General features: G+C 52.8%; 1 long non-coding RNA gene across 1 annotated transcript; it reads right to left on the bottom strand.

Moving 5' to 3' along the window:
• Positions 1–1,447: 1,447 nt before the first annotated feature.
• Positions 1,448–7,925, bottom strand: LOC122191310. Its single transcript, XR_006182352.1, has 3 exons — positions 7,796–7,925; positions 1,714–1,786; positions 1,448–1,468 (listed from the first exon to the last, which is right to left on the bottom strand). It is a non-coding gene; the product is annotated as an uncharacterized LOC122191310 (long non-coding RNA).
• Positions 7,926–9,461: the final 1,536 nt, after the last annotated feature.

Here is a 9,461-nt window from a genome sequence, read left to right as displayed (position 1 = left end):
CCTGCACACAGCACATCTCATCAGCATCTCCCTGCAGCTATTCCCCCAGCCAGCAAAAAATCCATCCTCAGACACCAGGGGTAAGAGGGAAGTCCCAAACACAGCTCCCATTCTCCAAAGAGCATTAAGGACAAAGAAGCTGAAGGGCAATGCTGTGGCTGCAGCAACCCAAGCCAGGCTGCAGGACAGAGCTGTCCCACGGTCTCCGGACGGGGACGGCAGCGATTGTGCAACCTCTGTTGTATAATATCAGCCCTCTGTTTTCATGAACTGCTCACAGCCAGATTCAAAAAGCAGCAGCCCAGAGGAAGGGTGGTGTCAACATTACCTTTCAGTCACCCGAAAGAAAAGAGAGGGGGGGGGAAAAAAAAAGAAAGAAAAAAAAAAAAGATTTTGTGTTGTTTCAGCAGCTGCCCAGCCAAGCAGAGGGGGGGTCCAGTCAATGCATGGCTGCTGAGCACAGCCCTGCCTGCAGCCTCCCCTCTGGCCAGCCCTGTAGAGCCTGCAGCCAAGGCAGCCTCTGAGCAGGAAACGAATTAATGGGAGCTCACTCCAGGGCTGTTCTCTCTCATGTAGCATGTCTTGGGTGGATTGTTTGAACGGCAGAGGTCACAGGCAACATACGCACATGTCGGAATGCTTGCTGCGGAGCTCAGCTTCCATTTGGGTTATAACCTGAGAGTTTCTGCCCTTGAATCTCCTCCCTTTCCTCCAGCACTCATTCAATGGCTTACCTCCCCGAGAAAGTGTCTGCTCAAAGCCATCCTGACAAGCAGCTGAGCAGGGTGAAAGCTCTGTGCTGGGGAAGGGCACAGCACCCCTCACATGCTGCACATCCCTGTGAGCCCCCAAAAGCTGCCCCATCATTGCTCCCTGCCAGAAGTGGTCCCAAGGGTTGGGCACAGGCACTGCTGTCAGCATGGCCAGGAGGTCCCTGGATAGCTCAAGTGAAGCTGGGGCTGAGAAGATCAAGTTTTATCCATCCCAGCTTCCTGCAGCGAGTGCTGCGTAGAACACAGCAGCAAAAGCCTGGCACAGTGCTGTCCCCATATTCCCCACTTCAGCCCCAAATTAATCCCCACCATGCTTCTTTCTGACATCTGAAAGCTCTGTGCCCTTCAGTGAACCCGTTATCACAGCTGGGTGGGTTCCCAAACCCCTGTAAGGGATGGGGGAGCCTCTTCCCTGCACAGCTGCAGCCCAGTGGGATGGACTCAGCAGCCCAATGCTTGCATATAGGCTCATGCAGCAGCTTCACACAGCCCTGCTGCCACCTCCGTGCTGCCTGGGAGTGGGCGACCAGGAGGGCTTTGCAAAAGGAACCTTTGGGAACAGAGAGATCCATCATACCTGCAGCAGGGAGCTGAGCAGGGCAGACATCCCAGTCACACCTTTTGGACAGCAGAGCATCACCAAAAGCATCTCCTCAGTGGTGTCCGTACACCCTGGAAGATTTTTCTCTGTACATCTGCAGACATGTTTTCATCTAAGCAGCTTAACAGACCAGCACAGACTGTCTGCCCAGCACAAGCCCTCTGCCTGACCAGAGATAGTTGGGGCAACAGAGAACATCCCAAGAAACAGCAGCAAACAGCCACCAGAAAAACACACAGAACTACTGAACCCGCTCCATTTAGGGCTCTGGAAGCAAATACACATTTATTACTTTATGTTGTTAAGAAAAAAAAAAGATAAAATTGAAGATGACAATACCTGATCCTCCAAACTGAGTGCTTGCTAGGGTCGTGGGTCTGTTTTTTCCATTAGCCACTGGCAGGGGAAACATCTAGAAAAACAGAAAGATGAGAGAGAAAGGAGATTTCAGTCTGTGAGTTTTGCTGTGCTGCTGCAAAGAGGGGGTCAACACCGGGCAGGGAGGGGGGGATGAGGGGAGAAAAAAGGAGTGCTTTACTGATGCAAAAAACTTTCCTCTCCTCGCGCCCCTGCTGCATACATCAGCTGCAGGAGGGCCAGGAGAGCAGCACAGCTGCGTGCAGATGCACACACACACATTCCTACGTGCACAAACTCCTCCTGTGTACACAGCACGTCTGGTTCCTTAGGTGTGACTGAGAGCCATCCAAGCAGCATCAGAACCCACAGCTCCTTCCCCAAGCGCTTCATTCAGACCAAAGGGCACCCAATGGGGCTGCTTTCATTCATACAACACTCCCAGGGTGATGGGCAGCACCCAGCACAGAAGCATTTAAACCCACTGTGAACGACACGAATGCATTTTGGCCAACTGGGCGGCACTGGCTGTTGGTTGCTGCGCTGCTGCTGCCCTCATCCTCAACCAGGGAGCTCCCACCATCAGCAAACCTGCGTGAACATTTGTGGTGCGAGCAGGGAGGCCTTCAGAAGCTGCTATTTAACATCTGAGACGCACCTGCGTGCAGCAGAAAGCTGATTCTCCTCCGCAGCCAATAAAACCAGCGGTGGGAAACGCCTGCTGAATTCACATTTTCATATCCTCTGCCACTCCAGTTACTTTCACCACCAGCCATTCCAACTGTTATTATTTTTTCACTGTGCAATGTCTGAGTAACTCCAAAGTTTAATGCTTTGAACATTAAACGATGCAACGGCAGCAGAGCTTGCAGGAAGGCAGCTCCATGCCCTGACATCACTGCTCTCTGCCCATGGCCAGAGGAGCTGCTTCGTACAGAACCAGCCCAGTTACAAATGCTGGTGAGGAAAAAACACAGCTACACACAGTATGGATGCAAAGGGAGCAGCGAGGAAACCAACGGCCATTCAGAAAGCAGACATTTGGGATCAGAGGTACGTATGCACACTGCAGGCATTATACACACTTGACACAGAGGTGTGGGTGCTGTCTGAGCACACAGGGGCTCCCAGCAGCCTCCCAGCTGCTGCCTGGGGTCTGGAGCTCTGGGGGGCCTCTGAGGGCCTGGCCCCCCACTGCTACACAAGCTTTGCTTCCTCAGGAAGTCGGGCTACAAAAGAAACCAACTCTGACAGCGCTGAGGCTCGCAGCCTGCCTCCCTCTGCAGTGCCACGGCGTTGCTTTCTGCAAATAGCTCTGAAAGGATGGAAAGCAGAACCTGCACGGCTGCCCCGAGCTGTGCCCACCTCCATCCCTGCTACAGTGCATGAAAGCAAAGAGGTCAAAAGCCCTTTTCCAAGAGGAGGTGCCACACGTGTGGACACACTGGAACAGGTTGCCCAAGGAGGCTGTGGATGCCCCATCCCTGAAGGCATTCAAAGCCAGGATGTGGCTCTGGGCAGCCTGGGCAGCTGGTTGGTGACCTGCACACAGCAGGGGGTTGGAACTGGATGAGCACTGTGCTCCTCTTTCAACCCAGGCCATTCTGTGATTCGACGCACGAGCACCGAGGGACGGGACGTGCAAACATCACAATCACCAGCAGTGAAAACACAACAGCAAAAAGCACCACCAGCTCTTCATCACGAGCATTTCTGCTCACACGACTTGCTGATGCTGGCAGAGGAAGGCTTCGAGTGGAGAGAATGAGCAGCCTTGTTCCACTGCGCTCTGCAAAGCGGGGTCCCCCCCCGGGCAATCCCCAACCCGCAGGGATGCCCTCACCCCTGCGGTTCCTGTCCTCCCCTCCAAGGGACCGCGGAGGAGGGAACCCCGACTGCTCGCTTTGCATCTTTTTTGAGGGCTCCCAGCATCACTTTTTGGTTTTTTGGGGTGGCTGTTTTTGCTGCCAACCTGTTTTTCCACTGCAGCGTGGGCTGTGTGGAGCAGTGGGGCACAGTCACCCTCCAAGCGCCCGCCTGTGTCACTCGCAGCCCAGGTTCACCCACCCACAGCGAGTTTCCTTTCTGCTTGAAACTCAGCTTCAAAAATAAACAGGGGGAGGAAGGGGGAGGCTGGCACACATCGGGGGGGACCCGGCACAGCCTCCCAGGCTCCGTAATTGGGTCATTACGGGGCCTTTGTTGGATTTGAATCCCGTCGATTTAAGCGGTTGTGTGAAATCCCCCATCTTAAGTCCCCCCGTGCTGGATCTGACACTGCCAAAAGTGCGTCCTCGCAGCTCTGAGCCCACACTGCTGCCTTTATCACAGCATCATAGAACGGCTTGGGTTGCAAAGGACCACAACCATCATCTCTTTTCAACCCCCCTGCCACGTGCAGGATCACCAACCAGCAGACCAGGCTGCCCAGAGCCACATCCAGCCTGGCTTTGAATGCCTCCAGGGATGGGGCATCCACAGCCTCCTCGGGCATTTCTCCCAGATGCAAACCCAGAGCACAAGAAACCCAAACACTCAGGAAGCCCCAGCCCCCACGCTCCCAGCGGCGGACTCGTAAGAAAGGGAATTTGCCAGACCCAGTCACAGCACCTCATTTATTGGGCACTTCCACCGGAGCATCAGTGTTCTCACATTAAATGGCTGTTCTCACTTCCTCTGCTCTCCCACCTCCCGAATCCGGGCTGCACCGACCTCAGGGCTGAGCTCCCAACCCTAGATCTATTTTGCAGAGTGGAAGGCATCCAGCTGCTGATGCGGGGAGAAGAGGGAATTCGCTCCCTGCCGCTGCCAGCAGGATATTTCAGACGTGCTCATTCCAGACAGACCTTCCTGACTGCAGCCCCAACATCCACAGCGGCGTAAGGCAAACCTCACTTGGAACAAAAGCAGCAGTTTTATCACGGAAACGCAGATGCTGTGCCTTGGCCAGAGCTGGGCACTGGGTGCTGCTGTGCTGCAGGAGCCGCTGGAATGCTTTGGGTTCACCCTCATCTCAAGGGTTGGATCGCTTGCTGAGATCAGTCCTGGGTGACTGCTCACCCTCTGCCCACCCTCACTGAGTCAGAACCCTGCATCCTGCAGCATATGGTTAATACTCTGCTAATAATCATGGCTGTTAACAGTATTTCACTCCTGCCAGAGACCCAGGCTGGCACGCAGCCTCCTGCTGCTCTCCAGCTTGGCACTACGGGTGAGCCCCACAGCCAGGATTCCCACCCCACGGACCCCCATCCCCATCAGGGATCCTTCAGCCCTTCCCAGGACATGACAACACCAGCAGCGTGGGGGCCAGGATGACCACACCAAGTACCTCCCAACACACACACCATGTGCATCCCACACTGCAGAACAGAGCCTGGCAACTACAAGACCAAAAAAAAAATAATACAGCACCCAAACGAGCATCTGCAAAAAAAAAAACCAGAAACAAAACAGCACAGAGCTGGCAATGGGAATCAATAGGCAGGATGCTTTCTTGAAGCTCTCCTCCAGATTTGCAAGCCCGCTCTGGACCATGGCCAGGGAACAGTGGTGAAAGCAAGCGTACAAATTACCTGCACTTTGGGGCAATTATAGAAAGCAATTTGTTCTGAGGAGGAGGGAAGCAGTGCATGGTGCACAGCCCAGAGCTGCATCAGCCCTCCCAGCCACACGCTTGGCTCCTGCTCACCCAGATGCACATCACAGATTCCTTTGGTTTTTCACTCTCATTGTCAACTGATGGTGGTGGAAAAGCTGTAGGTGAGTGCCTTTGCAGCTCAGTAATTACCTGATGTATTTATTAAAGAGTCTTAAGGCTACGAGCCTGTTCACACTGACTGCTCACAGCTCTGACCGTGCAGAGCCATGAGGCTCACTTAATGCACAGCACAGAGTGGGACCACAGCCTACAGGGGGTGAAAGGAAAGAAAAAAACAACAAAGAACCAAAGCACTGCTTTGAAGCAAAACGCCTCCAGCATCTCCAAATGCCTCCAGTTTTCCTCCATCCTTCATCAGTGGTTCAATGCTCCACTCCTGCTTATTCCAAAATACCCCATACGAATATATTTACATACACACATTTCAGAGTGAGCTTTCTGGCCCCAAACCCTGCATCCCAATGACACAAAGCAACCCAGGACACGGGGTGCAGCCCAGCCACTCGCTAGGAAGCATTTAGTTTTTGCTCTGCATCCCACAGGAGCGCCGTTCCCATTCCCTTTACGCAGGCTCGGGGTGTGTGGAGCTGAAGGTTTGTGAAATGGACCTGGCTTAACTCCAGGCTGTGCTGGAGCCCAGCAGCCAACTGATCCCACAGGGAGGGGAATGTCTTCGAATCAGTCGCTGGCAAATGACATTTGCAGGCCCTGATCCCTCAAACGGCCGCCCCCAAACGTCGGAGCTTCAGACGAGCCCAGGACAAATTCTGGTCATTCCCCAGGTTTACACCAGCGTAGGAGGGCTGGAATTGAACCCAAATTCAACCCCTGGCTGAAGATTAGTCTCCAAGAAGAGAAATATTCAGATACAGAGGGAACGGGTCAGGACCTCTCCGTGGAATACAGCTCTCAGCATGCAAATGAAGCTGGTTTGGTAATTTGGAAATAAAGCTTTGGGTTTCTGAAAGCGAGTGGGATTTGATTTTCTTTTTTTTTTGTTAAGAGAAAATGCAAAGCAGGAGAGGAACTAACACAGCCTGACCCACAGCACTGCTTCAAATGGGTGCAGGGGATGGCACTGCTCAGAGCAGGACCCCAGGGACAAGAACAGGAGTAACCATGCAGCACTTCCAGCAAACCCTGAGCTCACGTCTGCCTCACCCAGTGCCCACAACACCCATAGAACATGGCACTGCTAAACAGCATCCCAACAGGATGAAGCAAACCGGACCTCTGCAAATTGCTATGGCATGGAATGGAGACCTCAACCCCCCCCCCCCCAGCACACAGGGACAGGCAGACACCTCAGCCCTACAAAAGCTCCCACTGCTCAACCTCAGCAAAACGCTGCCACGCTTCAGCACTTCCCACAGGCACAACAAGCACAGCGGGTGCCCTTCATTTTGCTGCCATTTCCCTCCTTTCCTCTCCCTCAAGGTGCAACAAAACCCAGCCCGGGGCCGGGTGCCCCCAGCCCCCCCAGCAGCAGCACCGAGGTCGCTCCTCCCATTGAGCTGCTTTCTCTATCTCTGCAGCACCAACGCTTATCTTAAAAGCAAGACACGAGCTGTGAGCACCCTGAGGGTGCAGCCCACAACCGAGGAACCCAACGGAGTTATTCTCCTTTGAACGCAGCTCTCCCCTCTGCAGTTACACCTGCCAGCCCTGCTGTGGCACGATGTGCATAACGCCATACGTCACCAAACACCGGGCACAAACCCTGGCCAAGCTCTGTGGGACTTCTCTTCCCCCTGAGCTGCACACATCCCCATATGGGGGAACTTTTAGGTCCTGTTTCTTTGAAAAACAGCGCTCAAAACGCAGCTGAAGGTTTCCAGGCTACAGAAAAGCAGAGAGAGGGGAACACGAGCGCCTGAGTCCCGCTGAAATCATGAGCTGGAGAGCTTGGATAAATTTCAAACTGAGATAGAATAACCTGCGGGAGCAAAACTTTAATAGTCTGGGGTTGGGGAGAGGGAAAAGAAAAAGGCTGATTGATCGGCTACTGAACTTACAGCTCTGCATCAGGTCCACATCCAGGGTGGCAGCAGCAGCCACCCAGCACTCTGCACCATCAGCACCGACACAGAGCTCGCTGCCTTACATTGCCCCCCAATTTCCCATCTGAAAAAGCACCTCTGAGCGCTCCCTGCGAGGAAACACCACGCTTGGAAGGGGAAAGTGAGGGTTGGGGGGGGGTTGGGGGGCAAGGGGAGGGACCAGGAGGGGCAGCAGCTCCGCTTTAACTTAAAAATAAACAAGTTGCAGCACATGTGCACGCACACAAACAGGGCACATCTGAAACCCATCATGTCCAATTTACAGGCTCACATTTCCTCCCCTTCCCAGCTCCCTCCCCACAGCCCCGGGCCCTTTAAAGCCCCCCCGGGCGCCTTCGCTCACCATACTGAAGTCCAGCAGGTCACTGAGCTCTTTGTCTGTCCCAACTGCAGCCATTCTCTGCTGCTGCTGATTCATACTCCCACAGACTCAACAGTGGCAGTCCTAGAGAAAGCAAGGGGGAGGGGAAAGAGATATTTTAATGACTGGAGCCAACCACCCACCCCATTGATGAATATTTAAAAAAGACAGAGAGAGAGAGAAAAGGGAAAGAAAACACAACTCCAATGCACGTTCCCAACACACAGAGGCTGCGGGCAGAGCCTTCACACAGCACCCAGCACAGGAACAAGAGCTCTATTGACCAGTCACACTTGGATGTTGGTTTTTTGCTGCCAATTGCACTCGTTTGGGCCAATTCTGTTCTTGGCGTGCGGCGAATGAAGGGGAAAAAAAAAGAAGAAAAGGGGAGGAGGGGAGGGGGGGAAACAAGTGAAGTCGTTTATCAAAGGGTTCAGGGTGAGTTATCACTCGGGTGCTTGTCTGGCTTGGCTCGCCTTGTGCTTCCCCCTCTTCTGGTGCTTCTCCTTGCCCAGTTATAAAAATGAGAAAGAAGGAAAAGCAAAACAACAAAAAACCCAAAGGTCTGAACTTCTGGCTGCCTCCCTGAGGCTGCTGAGCACCTGCAGCTGTGCTCACGGGGATGCCCTGAAGCAGGGAGGAGCAAACCCAAAAAGAGGAGAAAGAAAAGAAAAGAAGGAAAACAAAAAGCAGTTTTCAGACAGCGTTGCAAAAACAGAACCCTTCGGGCATCCTGGTGAAACGGGGAAATGTTCTTCTTCCAAATTTACAGGTTGTTATTATTATTTTTTCCCCCTAAAGGGGAGATTGATCCCTTTGGTGGAGTCGCTGCGATAGAAAAACATTTCCTTGGGAGGGAGGAAGGGGTCTGGGAGGAGATGAGCCCCTTTAAACCCCCCCCCATAACCCCATCCCTTTTTTTTTTTTTCCTTTCTTTTTTTTTTGCCCCTTTTCCACCTCCCCCCCCCATTTTAGGAACTCATTCATGGCTATAAAGGGCAGCTGGCCAATGCATTTAACTCATTAATCATAAGGGTAAAAAAAAAAAAAGGATGAAGGAGAAGAAAAAAAAAAGAGACAACTGCATGCAGCCCAAAGTGTTTGTGGGGCCGCAGCCACATTGCAATGAAGTTTTATACTAAAAAAAAACAATAAAATAAATCCAACACAACAAAACAAAACCAGTGAAACCAGCACAGAAAAGCTTCCATCACTAAATTAATAATAAAAAAATAATAATAAATAAAAAAAAGGGATTGGGGGGGGGGGTTTGCTTTGCGGGAGTAGGTTCTCTTTAAGACACCTACACCCGCTGGGCACAGGGACCCCCCCAGGACCCCCCCAAGTACAACTTCAACAACGCAGCCCACCGTCCAGCCTGCTCCTTAATTTTCTTTCTCCCCTTTTTTTTTTCTCTCCTTTTCTCCTGCTCCTTTTTTAAAAAATCTGCCCTTTCCCTGTCTATTTTCTTTAATTATAGCTTTTTAATCATTTTCCTCTCTCCACTTTTCCCCCCATCCCCCTTTACTTTCAGCCCAAAGCTCCGTCCCGGGACGCCCAGCCCTGCCCTCTCCCGGCTCTCTCCGCTCCCGCAGCAGCACAAAGGCCGGAGAACAGCCCGGGGGGGTCCCTGGATTGGATTGGGGGG

Source organism: Lagopus leucura, unplaced genomic scaffold (genome assembly GCF_019238085.1).
Source record: "Lagopus leucura isolate 7727_CA_CO unplaced genomic scaffold, USGS_WTPT01 145-11_obj-0_obj, whole genome shotgun sequence".
In the NCBI taxonomy this organism is placed as follows: domain Eukaryota; kingdom Metazoa; phylum Chordata; class Aves; order Galliformes; family Phasianidae; genus Lagopus; species Lagopus leucura.
The sequence above is the reverse complement of the archived record's forward strand: the minus strand, read 5'-3'. Positions and strand labels throughout refer to the sequence as shown.